The sequence below is a fragment of the Ambystoma mexicanum genome, chromosome 10 (assembly GCF_040938575.1).
Source record: "Ambystoma mexicanum isolate Mex_15411 chromosome 10, UKY_AmexF1_1, whole genome shotgun sequence".
In the NCBI taxonomy this organism is placed as follows: domain Eukaryota; kingdom Metazoa; phylum Chordata; class Amphibia; order Caudata; family Ambystomatidae; genus Ambystoma; species Ambystoma mexicanum.
This window is the reverse complement of record NC_090932.1, coordinates 498,583,887-498,603,146: the sequence shown is the minus strand read 5'-3', so window position 1 is coordinate 498,603,146 and position 19,260 is coordinate 498,583,887.

Genomic DNA, 19,260 nt, shown 5'->3' with positions numbered 1-19,260 from the left:
CACTTTCGGGTAACTTTACCACAAAGCCGGTCCCAGGTGGACATGGCCAATTTAACCCCATGTTTTGTCCCTCGTGGTCATGGCCAGCAGCCAGATTGTCCGGATCATGACCCTATTCCATGACCCAGACAATGTGGCCACTGCCCATGGCCACCGGCTACACCTCAGTCTCCAAAGCCACAATTTTTTCTAGCTGTATTATGACACTTGTTAAAAAATAAAACAGGGGCACATTTGCAAAACCATGCTTGCCAATGCTCCTTACACAAGTTTCCTGGAAATCCACCCATGTTTTAATTTTTCAAAAGTGTCAAATCTATGCACATGCAATAGTCCTATAACTTAGGCCCCAATTGACAAAATCCATTCAGACTTTACAAAAACATTTATATCTAGATCTAAAATCTTTTTGCAAACTTTTGTGTAGATTCGTCAAATTGCACCACATTTATAAGCCTTTACAATATTTAAGGAACCCCCTCTAATTTTGCTCCCTCTTGACAAAATACCACCAAACTTCGCAAAAACATGTATATCAAGATCTATTATCAGTTTGCCAACTTAATTGTAGATTCGTCACATGGCACCTCATTTATAAGCCTTTACATTATTTTGGATCCCCCCTCTAATTTTGCCCCCTCTTGACAGAATCACACCAAACTTTGCAAACCCATACGGAATCTGGTTAAGAATATAATCGCAAAATTGCATGCAGTTTTATTTAGTAGCACCAAAGTTATAAGCCACAGGACTGTTCGTGAACATCCGTACTGTTTGCAGAATTTTACAATGAAAAACACCTTTTTTTTGCTTCTTTCAGCCATATCCCATCCCATCCGCATCACCCCTCACCTCTCCAGAGATTATTTGATAAGTTTGACAAGTGCAATGTTGTTTTTATTAATATGCTTTTACCGCAATGTCAGCAGACACCGACCTTTGTCTGCGAATCCAAGATGGCGGCCGTTTCCAATAATCTGACATACTTCACGCTTTTCACCATCCAATCAGTGGGTGCGTCCGATGTCCACAGACACCACATTGCCTTCTAAGCCAATCGGAGCCCTGTCCGTGGACCAAACAGGGAAATGGGTCCGCGGACCGAACCCAGATATTACTAATTTTTGTTGGACCTACTTTTTGGTCGTTTTAAAAAAACCTACTTGACGGATTTCCACCAAATTTACAAAAGCACACTTTCGGGACGAAGCTGCCGATCCTGCTGCAAATTTGGGGAAAATACGTCCAGCGGCTTGGGCTGCAGGCGTGAGCACATTTTTTCTCCATTCAGACTATGAAAAAAAAAACTTTGCCCCCCCCCTTGATGAAACCTCACCAAACTTTACATAAAGCTTCAGAGCGGGCCATATACTTTTTTTTGCAAAGTTTAGTGAGGATTCGTCCAGGGGGGTAGCAAAGTTATAAGCCACCCTAAAAGAGGTCTTCCTATGGATTTAACAACTTAACCATACCTACACGCACGCTACCGCGGGCCATTTAATTACAAAATTAGGTTTTACTTGCCTAGAATAGCTGTGTCCATTTCTTAAAAAGTGTTTTGTAGGTGTAGCTGACCTTGGTTTGACTGGTTCAATCCTAAATTGTTTTAAAGAGTTCTTGCTTACCTTAGTCTGTGTTCCGCTGAGCTGAAAAGCAACTGTAATTGTATATTACACCAAAAGGTCTTACTCACCTAGTATATCTATGTGTTATCCTGACTATGGTTAAAGGTTTCTACTGCCCCGTAAATGAGTGTTCACTATTCAGAAAAGTATACTTGCAGCATGGTTTACTAAGTGATTCCTTAACTGAGTGGCACTGCACAACTGCTAGGGTCCACTACCCTTGTATTACTGAAAGTAATCAGAAAGTAACTTATTTTCACTCCCCATGATTAGGTGTGCCCTATACTAAATGTGTTTGATAAAGCCTGACTTGCCTAAAAATACTGTTTGTTTTCTAAACAAGGTTTGTGCTTTGGTCTGTGTACCTTCAAGCATTGCCTTGTGTTTTTATATTGTGTTAATAATTCTATGAGCAAGTACTTACCTCAACATTTAACTTGGACTAACTGTATTTATAATAAACCTTTATTTTCTATAATACTTCTGGTTGTAAGTGTTTATGGTAAACCCTTGAAATGCTACAAATTCTTTGTACCTTCCTGCAGCCCTCGTTCCCTTCGAAGGGAAGTCTGGCTGCTCTGTCTATGCCACCATATACTCAGGTTTTACAGCCTTATACTAAGAGTGGAGTTTTGTAATGTCTCAGTTGTATGGATAAACTAAGTCCTCAGTTGGACTTCAGAAAAACTGTCCCAACACTCAGCAACCCAGATGGCCAGACGCAGCTTGGAATCTGGTGTGCCAACTCAAGGCATCTCTGAGATTACTCTACTCATGTAAAGCTGCTACAAGACCTGCAGTGCAGGGTTTGCCACGATTTCAAATCATTTACCTTCATCAACCTGTCTTGACACCACCTCAACCTAGTGAGGTGCATCATGGCCATGACTCAACTACAGGCTCGGTGCTGTGGAAGAAACCAAATTGCCAAATCCTGACTCAACCTAACAGAAGCATTGTCACGACTCAACTCGAAGGCAGACTTGGCAGCTGGAAGACATTGCCCATCTTGAACACTGGCACAGCCCAGCAGGTTAATAGACTGAACCAGCTCTGCCGCTGCCTTGGCTTCATGGGGCTATCGACTTGAACCATCTCGAGTTGCAACTTGATTCACAAAGACCCATATCTTGAAGCAGACTAAACATTGTCTATCTTGCCCTGGAGCAACACAACATCTCCAGACTGGCATGACTGCAGGAAAGCATCAAAAAGAGTCACTCAATGCGGTTGAGTACCCAAGACTGAAGCAAAGGTATTTGAAGAGGCTCTGTGCCCGGTCAACCATAAGGACCATAGGGACTTTTCAGCCACCCTTCCTTGTCTTTTAAAGAAATAACCTTCAGAAGTAATACTGCTGCTGACGTCCTTCAGCTGAACATCCCTGCATGTCAACCTAGAGTGCCCGTTCCTCTCAGTCTGCATTCTCTTTTCCTTTTCAGGGGTGAGTCTTCAGTCAGTGTCTCATTTTCTGTGTGCATTTATTGTTTTTAGTAAAGTTCTGATTTTTAAAGAGCATTGCTTGGACATTCCACTGCACTACTGGTTTTACTGCTACTTTATTAGCTCCCACCACTCCTGAAGGTATAGCCTGTGTGCCGAAATGAGACACATTGCATTACGACCAGCATGCTAAGACACATTTAAAAAAATATAGTTTGTGACTCTTATTTGCAAATTGGAAAAAGTTTTCATGCTGTAGATTTTTTAAGTTCAGAACTGGAGGGTTCAGAAATGCTAATGCAGATGGGTGGAGTTATTCTGTCCATAATTGGAGCCTAGTAACTAAAGGGACCAATTATTGCATTCGGGGTAGACACTAGAGGTCCAATTTGAATCATGAGCCAATAAGCTGGCACCTGATAATTTAGATATTTTGGGGTGTGAGTAGGGGTTAAAAGGAGATCCACAATGGGAAATGATGGGAGGTGTCTGAAATGATCTGAGTGGGATCTGCTGGAAAATTGCTGGAGAACAAACATTGCCTGGGAGACAGAAGGACTAAGAGGAAAACCAGGAAAAGAGACAGAGGCTAGTTATCTATTACCAGGAGAGGCAAAAGAAGGGATGCTGGAGGCAATCCATGACAGATGTTGGAATCTGACCAGGTCCCTGTCCTTTACCAGTAGGTGATCCAGGATGCTTGATGTCTTTTCCTAAGCACAAAAAAACCAGCGATGTTCAATGTAAGTAAACTTGTCAAACAGAGCCAAGTATTTTGGGCATCTGTTTGAATTAATACCTTCCTCTTATTTATTGGGTGGCACATGGAAGTAGATCCCTAGCCTTTTCTTAGCTAGTTATTAAAGTAAACCCCATGCAAAATATATAGTACAGTTAAATTGTTCCAACATTTCCAGGGTGCTGCTTAATTCCGTATATTAGGTGTATTGTGAGTGATGCCATCATTTGAAGTGCTAATTCAACCAGGGTGTCTTTTTACATGAGAGCAGGATTAGAAATACACATGTGGAGTTTTGGAAATTGTGTGAATTCTTTTATAATATACCTGGTAATGTACCTGCCAACCTTAAAGATGCATGGGTGCTCCTTCTACTTGAGAAATCCACACTAGACCTCAAAATCCCAACCAACTAAGGGCTCATCACGACAGTACCTTTCCTACTGAAAATATTGGACACAGCAGCATATCTCTAAATTCAAAAGTACCTTCAAGATAATAACCTTCTTGGTCTTTGTCAGTCTGGCTTCCACCCCGGTCACGTAACAGAATCAGCACTCTTGGACCTAAAAATCCAAATGGATGAAATTAAGGACAAAGGCCATTTGGCTCGCCTCCTCCTGATAGACCTCTCAGCCACATTTGATCTGGTAGATCACTAAATCCTTTGCCAACACCTCTCCTCTGTGGTCTACTTCTCTACCAAAGCAATAGTGTGGATTAAGTCTTTCCTATCTAACAGAACAATGAGACTGTTTGCCACCATCTCCTCCACCCCCCCAGCCTCTGTCTCCTGCGGGGTCCCACACGCATCTTGCGTTTCCCCGACCCTCTATAACATTTTCACAAAAACTCTCTTTAACGTCCTTGACACTACGGGTATCTCCTGCAGCAACTATGCGAACGACACCCAGATCCTCCAACTTATATCAAGTATTTACGAGACAGACTCCGAAGCATTGAGTAAAATGTACCAAACCATCCAGCCCTGGATGGCTCGACACTCCCTATGCGTAAATGATGAGAAAACAGAGCTGATACTTATCGGAGCACAAGCAGACTTAAACAAACTCAACGTTGCCTACAAATCCTTCAACATTGATGGAAATAACATACTATTCTCCAAAGATAGGAGTATACTTGGACTCCTCGCTGACATTAACTCGTCAAGTAAACGCTATCGCTTCAGCTGCAGCTTACACTTCAAAACTCATGAACGCCTGTAGATCATTCTTGTCTACAGATAGTTGCGTCACGATTGCCAGAGATCTCATCCTCTCCAGATTAGATTACTGTAATGCCCTCCTTGCAGGTGCCTCCAACAGTAACATCAAAAAACTCCAGATTAAATAAAATAATTCACTAAGAGCAGCTTTGAATGTTCCTAAATATGACCACATCTCTGCTGCCAGACGTGACATCCATTGGCTCCCAGTTTGCGAACGTATTATGTTCAAAACACTTTCTACTACACACAAATGTCTCTCAAACACTGCACCAAAATACCTATCAAGAAAATACTCCAAAGCACAGTCCAAGAGAGCCACCAGTGTCGCCTACTCTCATCTACTGACAGTTGCTAGATTTAAATTGCAAAAAGCTGGCAGTCGTAGCTTACCTGTAGTGGCGGCAATACACTGGAACACATTACCACTATCTCTAAGATCTGAACCATGCTTCTGGGCCTTCCGCAAAGGTGTAAAAATGTGGCTTTTCACACAAGACATCAACGCCAAATAACTACAAGCACTGAGTCGCTACCTACTATGCATGATCTATTACCCACTATTTATGTAAATCCTCTAAGTATTACTTATAACCTCTCTGTACTATTTCTATATGCTAATTCCTATGCCTAGGTTTTTTCTCACAACCTTTCTGTGTCACTGGTTTATATTGTATTCAAGCGCCCTGATGCCTCCGGGCTTGGTGCACTCTACAAATGAATGAATAAATAAATATTATGAAAAATGAATAATGTTCAAATTATTTATTTTGAAGTTTGTGCCACAGTGTAAGGTGGTGTGGCTATTGATCATTCTTGTGCTATATTGATTTTGTCTGCTAAATATTACGTATATATTCTTTCTGCAGACCGGCCTGATTCTTGGCTTATCTATTGCAGTGGTGAGGGCTGATAGTGGTGTGAAATGAGTCAGAGGCAGCGCTAGTGAAAGATCTGATAAATTGAGATATTGGTGTGGCGCTCTTGATTGGGGAGGGAACACATTCCCTGCATTGATTGTTGTCCCATAAATATCTTCAACAACACAGCTTGCCAGGTTTGTTTTCCTACCCGAGAACTTTGGAGGAGTTCTTTTTGGTCTTCGTAAAAAAATAATAGTTTGTTTTACATATAGCAACGTGTTTGTTGTCGTAAACAGACTATACATTGTTGCTATATTCTGCTGTTTTTTCTCTGACTTTTTGGGTGCGCTAAACATATTGGCGGTAATCAGAGGCGTTGCTAGGGGGGGGGGGTAAGGAGGCTATAGCCCCTGGTCTTTTGGTTGTAGCCCCGGATAGAATTTCAGGAGCTACAGCCAAAAGGCTAGCTAGCCCCCAGTCCCGACAGTTCCGACATTAGCATAGTCCCGGGACTTTTCCAGACCTAGCAACACCCCTGGCGGTAATCTACTTATTTGACTGTATGTTAGTGTTCTAATGTGTGCAATGTATTTTAATTCCACTGATGTCCCCCCTCCACTCCCCAATGGGTTGTTCGTTTAAGTTGTATATATAACAAATAACTCATTTTTCATGTGTGTCTACTGCATGCCTTGACTAGTCCTGGGCCCAGGGAGTAGCCCTCAGAATTAGGATGCTTTGTTCGGCTGCTGATTGGATGGCACTTGTTCCATGATGAGCACCCAAGTTACCAGGGTCATAGGAAGTACTTCCGGGTAATGGGAACTGGCACCATATAATGGAGACAGATCTATGGTGACCCCAGAGTCCATGATGAAGAGTCAGTAATATCTCGGATATGCGAACTTCTCCACTTTGCTTCCATTAACAACTCATGAGTCATGTTTATCTGAATACCGAGCTACGTGTGTATTGTAGCACATATCTGCATGCATGCGTCCCTCTGTAGCCTGATTTCTCCTCAATGCTGCTGATCTATGGAGGCTCCTGATTTATGAGGGATTTTTAATGTCCTAGGTACAACACACATGAATTAGTTCCCGAGTAAAGATCTCGTGATTCACAGAAGATGATTCCACTCAGAAAATGAGCTTCATTAATGGGCAGTAAATCGCCTGGTTCTTGACGAAGTGAAGCAGGAACTTGTCTGGCGCACGCCGCAGAGATGGTACACTCCTCCACAGCAGATAAATCTCCTCAGCAGCCTCGCGGCACATTAGTCAGCCTGGGTCCTGGTTCACTTCTGCGCATGACAGCCGCGGTCAGAGAGCAGTGCGTCGGATGATGTCACTCACTGGCATAGCTTTCGGCTCGTGCCAATGGAGATGGGAGCAACGAGTTGTTAATTGCTGTAATAAACTGTGCGGGAGCGACATGGCATGCACTGAGAAGACAAGGTTATTGGAAGAGCCGCAGCTAGATGAGTTGAAAGCTGCGCGCGAGCAGTCCATCTGTCAGCCTCGAATGGAAATCCAGAGTCCCCATGCCCCGCTTTCCCCATCCTATGCCCTCGTGTTCGCCGTGCAGCTCATGCAATGATTTCTCCCTGCTTTTCATTTCCACCTCCCATCATTTGGAAGTTAAGTGGGGTATGCCCTCTGCTGAGATGTGCGTTCACCCTGCTGCTCACAAGCCCGAATCCCAGCGGGACTAACACAGCCTTTCAAAGCCCGAGAGACAAATATGATATTTGGTGATTGGATTGTTACTTACCATACTACTTGTAAAAACGAGTCACTCTCTCCTAGTCACAGGGGTGTTGCTAGGTCTGGAAAAGATCTGGGGCTATGCTAATTTTGGAACTGTCGGTACTGGGGGCTAGATAGCCTTTTTAGTTGTAAACCCTGAGCTTCTATCCGGGGGTACAACCAAAATACCCGGGGGTTTAGCCCCCTCACCCCCCCCCCTAGAAACGCCTGTGCCTAGTCACAACCTTTACTTGCTTCAGGGGTCTGCTTCTTGTATGGACTGTGAGGCTTGGAAGCCCAGGAGTAATGAATATTAGCGATCAGTAAAAAGCCATCATTGCTTCTGATCGTCTTTCCTCTTCCCCGTCAATCCTGTCCTCCTTCCCCTGCTTCTCCCACCCTCTTCTCCTTCACCCGTACCAGCTGCAGTGATTTGAAAGGTTGCTTAACAAACCCGTAAACATTTAATTACTGTTAACCTCGACTATCCAAGAAATTTGATGTCACGCTTTCCATGTTGCCTGGTATTTAATCTTGCTGGAACTGATCTTCACACGATTTAATTTCCTCTGCTGTCTGCAGTGCCCACTCGTCTCCCCCTGCGCTTCCCCAGCCACGAATCTGCAGTCATGGCAATTTCTTCTGTGCTTCACTGGTTTTGGCGTAGTCACAATAAGCACATTTCATTTGACGATTGGTAAAATACAGCGATATTAGTGATCGTTTCCAAAACCAGCCACTTGCACCACGATAAGCTTTTAAGCAGCGATTGCAACAACGCCATTGCTGAAAAAACGTTGCCTGTGCCTTTTACATTTCACTGAATCCCAACTGCCCTAAGTGTATCACCTAGTCAGGTTACACACAGCAGCCTGACTGAACTGCCCACCCCACTCCCTATGAATAAGGGACTTGTTCCAACACATATTTTCTGTTGCTATCTGCTGCTAAATATTGCTTTCTCTAAAAGGGAACCCCTTTATTATGCCCCCTTATAGTCAATTCCACCCTACAATTCCGAGGACAAGAGACAGGCTAATCAAGGAATCAATATTTAATTTTATTAAAGCAAAATCAATGCAACTGTGGTCCCACCTTTATGCAGAGCAAGGGACCGCAATATTACAGAATCAGAGGCAGCTTGTCTACAAAAAAACGAAAACAACCTGCCCGTGTAAATCTTGCTATTTCTCGCCCATGTGCAACTATTTACATAATCAAATCTCTAAGTTTATTTCTGAGTAGCCCTCTAGTCGCAGTTATGCCGCTTGTCGTTCGCTGTATAAAAACTCTCCTGATTTAAAAACATTTCTACATCATACAAGTTACACAGCACATAATTGAACTTTAGTTTCCCCTATTACTCCAACAAGTATTGTTGCATATATCATATTTCCCATGTAAATATTGTGCTGTGAGTTTCTAGTGCCTGTGTGATTTCAAAGGATGTGCACAAGGAGTTCCATCAGAATTCTGCAGTTCTGGGTCATAAAAGCAGTGTTGTCAATGTACAATGCACATGATGTTAATCCACCCACCCAAGATGGGAACATGGCTTTGTGATTTTCTAATGCAAGATCAGGCGACTCACTTGGCCATGACACACACAAAATTGTCCTTTTTTGAAAATGTCATCGGACAAGGTGGACAGTAGACTAGACATAGAGGCAGAAACATTGCAAATGTGCAACCACCTTGCTAGAAAATCGCAAGTGGGTGAGAGCCCAAACCACCAGCCAGAAACCTATTAAAGCAACAACAAAGGAAATTAAGAGCTGCTTGACTCAAACTGAGACCACATGTGACAACTTAACCACCATTGAGTTTCCAGACAAAAACATACGTTTGAGAGCAACGAATACTCTAGACCCTGGAAATGTGGACATCTCAAATCATTCAGCTACTGCTATGCCAATTGACTTGGAATCAGAATACACATAAGCAAAGTGTCCAATTGGTTAAAGTAATTTCACATTCATCAACTGCAGTTCCATCTGTGACATCAACTTCCATGACTGAAGCCTCAATAACCTCTCTCAACCCCACAGTGCGAACTCATAAGAACGGTCTGGTAAAACAGTTTGCAATATTTGTAACTGAATCTATACCTCAAAGCAAACCCCTCCTGCAACAACATAAGAAATCCAAAAACCAACCAATGGTGCCAAAATCCAAATCCAATCGATCAAGAGCGTTCTTGCAAAATATAAGAACTCTCCCAAAAGATAACTCTAGAGAAATCCCCAAAAAGCAGATGGCAAGGTACATAAGGTCTGCAACCACTTACAAAAAGCCAATGAATACACTTCCTAAGGGAAACAAAATGCGAAACTATAATGGCCCTGAAAACAGGATCAAAAGCATGGGTGATTCCAACAAATCGCTAAATTAAACTATAGTAGATGACAAAATCATAGCTCTTCTTGATGAAGTCTCATACTATGATGAAGAAGTAGAATCGAGTGACATAGAGGAAATAAATGAACCATTTAACAGCATCACTCCATCAGCAATAATGACCACCACCCTTTCGTCTCCAATAGAAAAAGCATCTGACAAGAAGAAAACAACGAACAACAAAGTGCACCATGTTGGATTTCTGTCTTTTGAACAGAAAAGAGCTGGCATAGAAAGCAAATTGAAAGAAGATTTTAGCCACTCCCCAAGGAACCACTCCAGACATGGACATAAATCAACCTTAGTCAACATGAGTAAGAACTTAATTGTCGTTGAGAGAATCCTACGTTCAAAAGAAAATCTCATATTGAATCGCAAAAATATTATAAATCTAATTCACAACAGCCCCAAATTGAAATACATCACAACAGATGATATTAAAGCGGTCCAGTTCATAAATGAAAATAGGATGGACTGGGCAGCTTTACACCTGAACTCTGCACTAATAAAAGATGCACGTTTAGAGGCAGCAAGCGACGTTCTACTGCTCAGTTTTGAATGAACAGATTGCAACAAAACAGCGTGAGAAATGTTCACAAATATGAACAAAGATACAAACCCACCTCAAAGAAAAGCAAGACACCAGAGAAACGTGAGTGAGAAAAAGCTAACAAAGGGTAGTGACTGAAAGACACCGAAAATCATCCACTTTTGAAAATACAACTGAACCACTCTACAACTTCCACCTCCATGGCAGCAAGACAAGTGGAATTTAAACCGACAGAGCCTAATGAGCAAGATTGGCCGTGGATACCAAAAGCACCTGGAGGGTTGCCCAGAGCAATGCCAGAGGCTAAGATTCATTTTAAACCTTGAAGCCATAACCCCCTTTGTTTTTGCTTTGTCACCCTGAGTGGGACGTGTATGCCCAGTCATGGGTCCCGTGCCTGCTGGGCCTAGAGACCCAAGCTACTCCTCACTGATGAGGCCAAAAAGGCCGAAACATGTTTGGGGATGCTTGTGTTCTTGTGCAGAAGTGATGTGAGCTAGCAATTCGGGCTGGACTGCCCCTTTTGGGGTGGGGCCAAGCCTGATTTGCATATGACCTTTCCCCTTCTGTAATGGCTTGGCAGGCGAAGAACAATGTTCTGGAGGGTTGCCCAGACCAATTCCAGAGGTTAAGATTAATTCTAAACCTTCCAGCCATCACTTCTTTGTTTTTGCTTTGTCACCCCAAGTGGGATGGGTATGCACAGACGTGGGTCGCGTGCCTGCTGGGCTTAGAGACCCAAGCTACTCCTCAATGATGAGGCCCAACAAGGCCAACACATGTCTGGGGATGCTTGTGGTCTCATGCAGAAGGGATGTGACCTAGCAGTTAGAGCTAGACTGCTCCTTTTGGGGTGGAGCCAAGCCTGCTTTGCATATGGTCTTTCCCGTTCTGTAATGGCTTGGCAGGCAAAGAACGATGGTCTTGAGGGTTGCCCAGAGCAATGCCAGAGGTTAAGATTCATTCTAAACATTCCAGCCATCACCTCTTTGTTTTTGCTTTGTCACCCCGAGTGGAACGGGTATGCCCAGACTTGGGTCCTGTGCCTGCTGCACCTAAAGACCCAAGCTACTCCTCACTGATAAGGCCCAACAAGGACGAAACATGTTTGGGGTTGCTTGTCGTCTTGTGTAGAAGGGATGTGACCTAGCAGTCCAGGCTTGACTGCTCCTTTTGGGGTGGAGCCAAGCCTGCTTTGCATATGGTCTTTCCCGTTCTATAATGGCTTGGCAGGCAAAGAACGATGGTCTTGAGGGTTGCCCAGAGCAATGCCAGAGGTTAAGATTCATTCTAAACCTTCCAGCCATCACCTCTTTGTTTTTGCTTTGTCACCCCTAGTGGGACGGGTATGCCCAGCCGTGGTTTCTGTGCCTGCTGGGCCTAAAGACCCAAGTTACTCCTCACTGATGAGACCCAACAATACCAACACGTGTTTGGGGATGCTTGTGGTCTCGTGCAGAAGGGATGTGAGCTAGCAGTTTGGGCTGGACTGCCCTTTTTGGGGTGGGGCCAAGCCTGATTTGCATATGTTCTTTCCCCTTTCTGTAATGGCTTGGCAGGAGAAGTACAATGGTCTGGAGGGTTGCCCAGAGCAATGTCCGAGGTTAAGATTGATTCCAAACCTTCCAGCCATCACCTCTTTGTTTTTGCATTAAAAATTGGATTCTGGAACTTTCATATCTTTAACACCGAAGACTTGGGACTGGAGAAATATGACATCTTATGTCTTCAAGAAACGTGGCTCAGAATGACACCCTTTTGTGAAGGATATGACTGCCCCCTCAACTGTGCCCAAAAAGGATTGGCTGGCAGATCTTGATGCTATATCAGGTCAGAAATCAATCCTGCTGTAAGATATAAAACAGAATCACACCATTGAATGTGAGAACATGGAGATCAACCAACTCGATTTTCTTCTTTCAGCAGCTGATATTTTGTCAGATGAGGTACCCCAAATTTGGTCAGCACACTGCCATGAAGGCATGCTGCGGAGTGTATGCCACGGGAAAGCATAATGCATGCATGAAAATGCTAGCAGAAATTAACACCATGGTAAGCGGGAAGTGTGAGACAGAAGAAAGGTGCAGAGAAGACCATACTCTCAGAGAAAGGATGCAAGGTAGATAAGGAGACATTTTGTCAAGAAGAAGTATTGTATTTAGGACAGTTGATCTCTCAGGAAGTGAGAAAAGTGACACCTGAAAGAGCAGAAGTAATCATGTAAACCATACTACCTAAAACAGTGAGGGAAATTCAGCAGTTTCTAAGCCTATGGAATTATTGCAGGTCTTGAGTTTTCAAATATGGTACATACATTCATCCACTTTTGAAAGGGCTCAAAGAAGCGTAGGTAGATAAAAGTACAATGACATGGACAGACAAGATGACTGAGGGGTTCAAAGAATTGAAAAGGCAATCAGTACAGCCACTGTGTTGGGGATCCCAGACTACAATAACGAATTGCATTTGTTCTCCCATTCAAATGGAGAAGTCATGACAGCAGTTCTTACACAGAAGACAACACTAGGACATGGACATAAAACATTGGCATTTTATAGTGGAATTTTAGATCCAGTAATGAAGGGCCACTATCCCTGTCAGCAATCGTTGCTTCAAGTATAATGATGGGGTGCCCAATAACGTTATTTGTAGAGCATGCATTATTTGCACTTTTAGAGATGCCCAAAGTACATTGACCACACAAAGAGCATCGTGTTACAAGGTGATTATTTCCAACCCTGTGATTAAAATTGTTACATGTAAGACAGGTAATCCAGCAATGTTTGTAGCAGAACCAGTAGGAGAGGATGACTACGTACACAATTCAACAGCATATATTGAGAAGTATAATGAATTCCCCCAAGTTAGAGACAATGCATTTGGGAGGTGGGGAGTTGTTTTCATTGATGGTTCTTTGAAAATTGACCCGACGACTGGGGAAAGGCATACAGGAGCAGTGGTAGTGATACTGAATAAACAAGGTTAATTTGAAGTAGTAACGAGCATGAGATTTCTTTGAATTATTAAGCACAGGCTGCAGAATGAGTGGTGCTCATCGGAGCGCTACATAACTTTGAGGATGAGGAAGTGATGGTGCACTCTGACTCTGCATATGTGACGTCTACTGTGGACGCAGGTTTATTATGCTGAAAAAGGAAGAGCTTCCACCACACAGACGGCACTCCAGTGCAACATGCGGCCCTATTTGATAGGCTTATAGAAGCCTTAAATCTCTCATTGACCCTAGCAGTCGTAAAATACTCAGTTCATTCTAAACAAGCTGATTTAATTTCCAGCAGAAACAAAGCCACATACGTTAAGGCCAGAAAATCAGCCCATTATCCTCTCATATATAGTTTAGAGAATGAAGATGTTAAACAAATGACAGGACGATGCATATTAGCAAAGGGTGGCTTTAACATGGTGTCTGTTGTTCGGTTAGTTGAAATACAAGGTCAAGCTCCACAAGAACAGGATTTATGGAGAAATCGGGGGTGTTCTTTATCCCCCACTGAGGCAATTTGGATGCAGGATAGCACTGGAAAGTCAGTTATGCCTCAAGCATTATTGAGAGTAACGCTGGAGCAACTTCACTGCCCAGCACACACGACTCAAGAGAGTCTAGCTGCAACAATTGCAGAAGAATGGGTCTTACCTAATCTACTGAAACAGTTCATTGTGAATTGCATAGTGTGCCAGAAATTCATTGCTGGGCACACTTTGCAACCATTAAGAGGAGCAATTCCTAGACCCAATGGCCCATTCCAGCATCTGCATATAGGTTATGTAGATATGCTATTGATATGTAACGGCTACAGATATATGCTGGTCGTAGTATGTCCTTTTTCTAGATGGATAGAGGCAGGTCCATGCACACACCCTGATACCCGGTGCACTGCCAAGTTCCTTGTTCGCCAGGTGTTCCCCAGGTGAGGGGTGTGCGAAGTTGTGTGGTCTGACAATGGACTGCACGTTGCATAAGAACTTTCTGAGCAGTTAGTACTTCTCTTAGGTATAACACATACATTTTCCTCTACTTATCTCCCACAGGTGAACAGGGTTTTTGAGAGGTTAAAAAGATTGTTGAAGGAGCACATAGTCAAGTTGAAGATGATTCTGAAAAAGGGATGGTTACATTGCCTACCCCTTCCTTTATAGGCCATACAAAATCAGCCTTATTCAGATCACCACCTAACTCCTCATGGGTTGGTTACTGGACACTGTATGAAAACCCCATTGATTCCTCCAACTAGGGTAAGAACTGATGCCCATAGTGTAGCGAAGGCATTAGGTGACAAGATGCATGATTATTTAAGAACAATGATTGCAAGTGTTTCTTTCATGTCTCAACAGAACAGTAACAGAAGGGAGGAGTCAAAAGAAAGTAACAAAAACAATCAATTGCATGAAACAGAAGATTTGCTGAAACCTCCAAGGCTGTATCCAGGAGATCAGGTGCTAGTGCGCAAATTCATATGCACCTGCAGTACGCCTAGCTTTGAAGGGCCTCATGAAGTTGAGGAAGCTAGCCCCACTGTAGTGAAATTGAAGGTGCATAGAGCATGGCTACATCTACACAATGCCAAACCATATGAAGGCGAACCATCGGCCCCTCCAGAAGACATCCCAAGAGAAGCAAGAGAAGTAGTTTCCGCGCATGCTGAACTGCCAAATGGCTAGAAATGAGAATAAGGAGAATGAAGTGCACACAAGCTCTATACAAAACCAACTAAATATCATTGATTTCCTGATTTGAAAAGGAGAAAATAGACTTGCAGCTCTCTTGGAACACTCCTTTTAGACTGGCTCAAGAGACAATGAGAGAAGAGTGCAGACCTTGAGGAAAAATGTTAAGCACTGTTTTAAGCAATGTTTTTGATACCCATCATCACAATAGTATACCCATTCTTATCTGTTATTTTTTCCTACATAATGCAAACGTGTCCATCCCTAAAATGAAGAGGAATAAATATTATTATATTATTGGAGAATCCAAAGACTAAATGTATTTTCTGGAGAGTGACAATCACAAACATACTCCAGTTTTTGATATAGAAGTGATTAAAAAAGGAGATAACAAATTTGCATATTAAAGTAAATAACAAATGGAGAGGGTTCAACATTTTAGAGATTCATTGCCATCCAGAAAGTTGATAGGATTTCATGGAACATTGATGGTGATATCAATTGGTGTTATGATTTGTGTCTTTCTCCGTATTATTATGCAATTATAAAACATCTGTTATTGTTCCCACTAAAGGCACAGCCTGTTTGTCAATATAACTAGGAATATATTTTGGTTTAAAAGGGATGTTTAAGAGAACCGTGAAGGTATAAAAACGTATCTTGAAAATTCTGTTAATTTAAAAAATAACCTATGGCACCAGCACATGAAAGAGGTGGGCAAAAGAACGTCAGATGAAAGCTGTTATCTTTGCTCCCTAAAACTGTATGCCATGAATGGGGCAAGAACATTTATTGCAAGAGAAATGTCTACACATGAAGAAAAATGCACCAGTGATCTAGCAGCATGCACAACCAGAGGACAATTTTAAGGAAAATGGGCTATGTTACGATGGCAATCAAAAATGGTATTTCCATATGAACACACCTATGTGAAGACAAGTAGGATGGAAAATGGACTAGGAAGGACGAGCAAGAAACTTATGTACCCATCCCAGAATGAAGAACGAATAAAGGTTGTCCAGATGAAGAAGTTGAATTGCTCAGACATAACTGAAAAACCAGGAGAGCAAAGATGTGGAGAGAGACCACAGTCAGTGCTATAGAGAGTTGTTTTCACAAGTACTGGATGGGAAGAAGGGCTTTTGGCCTGCCCCGTACATCTATTGAAGAAAAAATCAGCAAGCATAGTGCAGATAGTGAGTGACAAATGCCTGGAATCATGGGCCAAGTAATCAAAGTTACTCACATGGGTCGACAAAGAAACAGGATCAGTTTCTATAATACCACTGAGTTATGCAACAACATGCTTCAAGAATGATGGCCTGATCCTGGTTGGAAAAATAAAGGATGTGGACAGATAATTGTAGTCCCATGAATGAATGGAAGAACTGCAATGTTAATGCATCAATATTGGGCCTGTGGATCCAGAGCCTATATGCAGTTGCCAACGAATTAGGGAGGAATATGTTCTGTAATAATGCTACATGTGATTTTCCAAATTGACCTCCATATTGATGAATTTACAAACATGGATGAACACCTGAGGAGGAAGACATAATCTGAACTCCGCTGACTAAAGAGAAGTCATTATTTCTTAGCAGAATCAATGGAGGCCTATAACAATATTCCAAATGAGCACAAACTGTTCAGCAAGACGACAATGATAATGACACCTATATTTTTGCCAGGACCTCAAGCAACAGTAAACACCAAGTGCCTGCAGATTACAAGATGGGAGCTGCTGCAGATGATCAATGTAGCAATAAAAGGATCCAATGCAATTATGAAATGAGAGCCATCAGGATGATAAGTAATTATTTCTCAGCAGAATCAATGGAGACCTATAATAATAGTCCAAATGAGCACAAACTGTTCAACAAGATGGCAATGATAATGACAGCGATATTTTTGCCAGGACTTCAAGCTACAGTAAACACCAAGTGCCTGCAGATTACAAGACAGGAGTTGCTGCAGATGATCAATGCAACAGTACAAGGATCCAATGCAATTATGAAATGAGAGCCATCAGGCTGACGACGAACCAGACCAGATATGTCCTCGACTTTATTCCAGCAATGGAGGGAGATCTGCGTGCCAAGGTCAGCCCTTATTGCTGTACATTCTTTCCATCTTATGAAGGAGGAAATGGAAGCCTAACAGAAGCAATAACCATGTTCTCCACTTTGCGCACAAAGGTGTTGGAGGAAGTAGACGAAATTGAAGATGATGCTTGGTTTACATCTCTGTTCTCATTGGATTGCAACTGGCTGCCAAATGCTTTCAAAATGCTTGGAGCAATACTAGTATTGATGTTGCTAGGATTCTGTTTCATGAGGATCATTGTGTGACAATGCAAGAAGACAGACACAAAAAACGATTGGGATGAAGCTAATGATTGATATCGATGTTGGAACGGGTGAGCAAATGTAAAATGAAGCCAGTACATGTGAGAATATAAAGAAAAATACCCTTGCACCTCCAGGAACCAAGTTTCAATACCCCAATGATCAGAAAATATATGTAGGACATTGGATATTCTGTTCACCATCTGGAGAGTGCTGCCATATGACCTAGAGTGTGGATGAACACAAAATAAAGCAGGCCACCTGAGGGGGGGTGACAAAGATTTGGATCTCAAATAAGAAGCAGTATGTTGAGAAGATGCTGATAAATGATGAAGCGGAGATAAAGACAATGGAAGAAGAGAATTTGGGGGTAAATTCGACCAGAGGGGGGAATGTAGAGGAGCAGGTAGATGTTATCCTGCCAGTTCACGCCCCCTTGCTACTGTCATTTTGAAACAGTCGAAGAAGAGCCATAGATGGGACCCCCTGCATCATTAATACACCACATTGAGTATATGAGAGACAGTATGCACTCAGACAGCCATGCAGAATGTACCCTCACACTGAAAGTGTAGAAGGATGTCACATGGAAGAAAGCTACATGGAAGAATGTCACCAGCCAAGATGTGAGAAAGCACCAAAGAATATCATGGATGGACGTTAAAGTGAAATCTGATGAGGACAATGTGATGTCATGAAAAAGATATATGAAATGATGCTGAAATTATATGAAAATACTAAGTAACAATGTAATTGAAGCACTAGCAGTAACATAAACCTAAAGTTAAAGCACTCATGAATCTAAAGAAGATGAAGTAACTTACTGACCAATAACTGTAAATATGCATAAACACAAGTTAGAAAGAAGACATATAGAAGCTTGCTATACAGGAATATATAATGTGGCAAGGGCAGCCATGTAAGGGAAAAGGACTCTGGCTCACGTTGAATTTAACCAAGCTACTTCAGACACAGGCCAAGGCTGTAAGAATCGGGAGAAGCAGGAAAACAGTTGTGTGCGCAGAACCGATGATGAGTCAAGGTTGGTGCAAAGCAAAGATGCTATTTTCAAAGGATAAGCACAGAACACAAAGGGAGTACATGGATATGCTCTGAATGTGGGACATTCTTCTTAGATCGAAGAAGATGAAAACATCTGGAAGAGCCAAACTGCTGGTCAATTAAAAGTGTATAAAGTTAATATGAGATATAGTGAGCAAGTCTCTAGAGGCCAAGGGGAGCAATAGCACCATGCATAATTAAATCAAGTGGTGGTAAATGGAAGTGTGAAATGGTCAAATCCATGGTCTTTTCACTTGTGACTCAGAAGTTGAAAACAAAGGTTATTCAGTAGAGCCTTAAGCTAAGATAGTGGTGTGCTCATACTTCCTTGAATGTTCCAGGACAGTGAGCAGGCAACAATGTCAACTATAAATGGAAGACATTGGCTGGTAGCCTACCAATGAGAGATGAAGGACGCAAAGGGAAAATGAGGAGTAGTATAACGGGATTCAAGCACCTATGTTTCGTTTCACGTGTGTGCTGCTAAAGAGCCAAAAGTCCAAGGTTGGGATAGTATGGCAAACAATCAGTGGGGATAGGGGGACAACCTAACATACAACGTTGCAGGAACCAATCA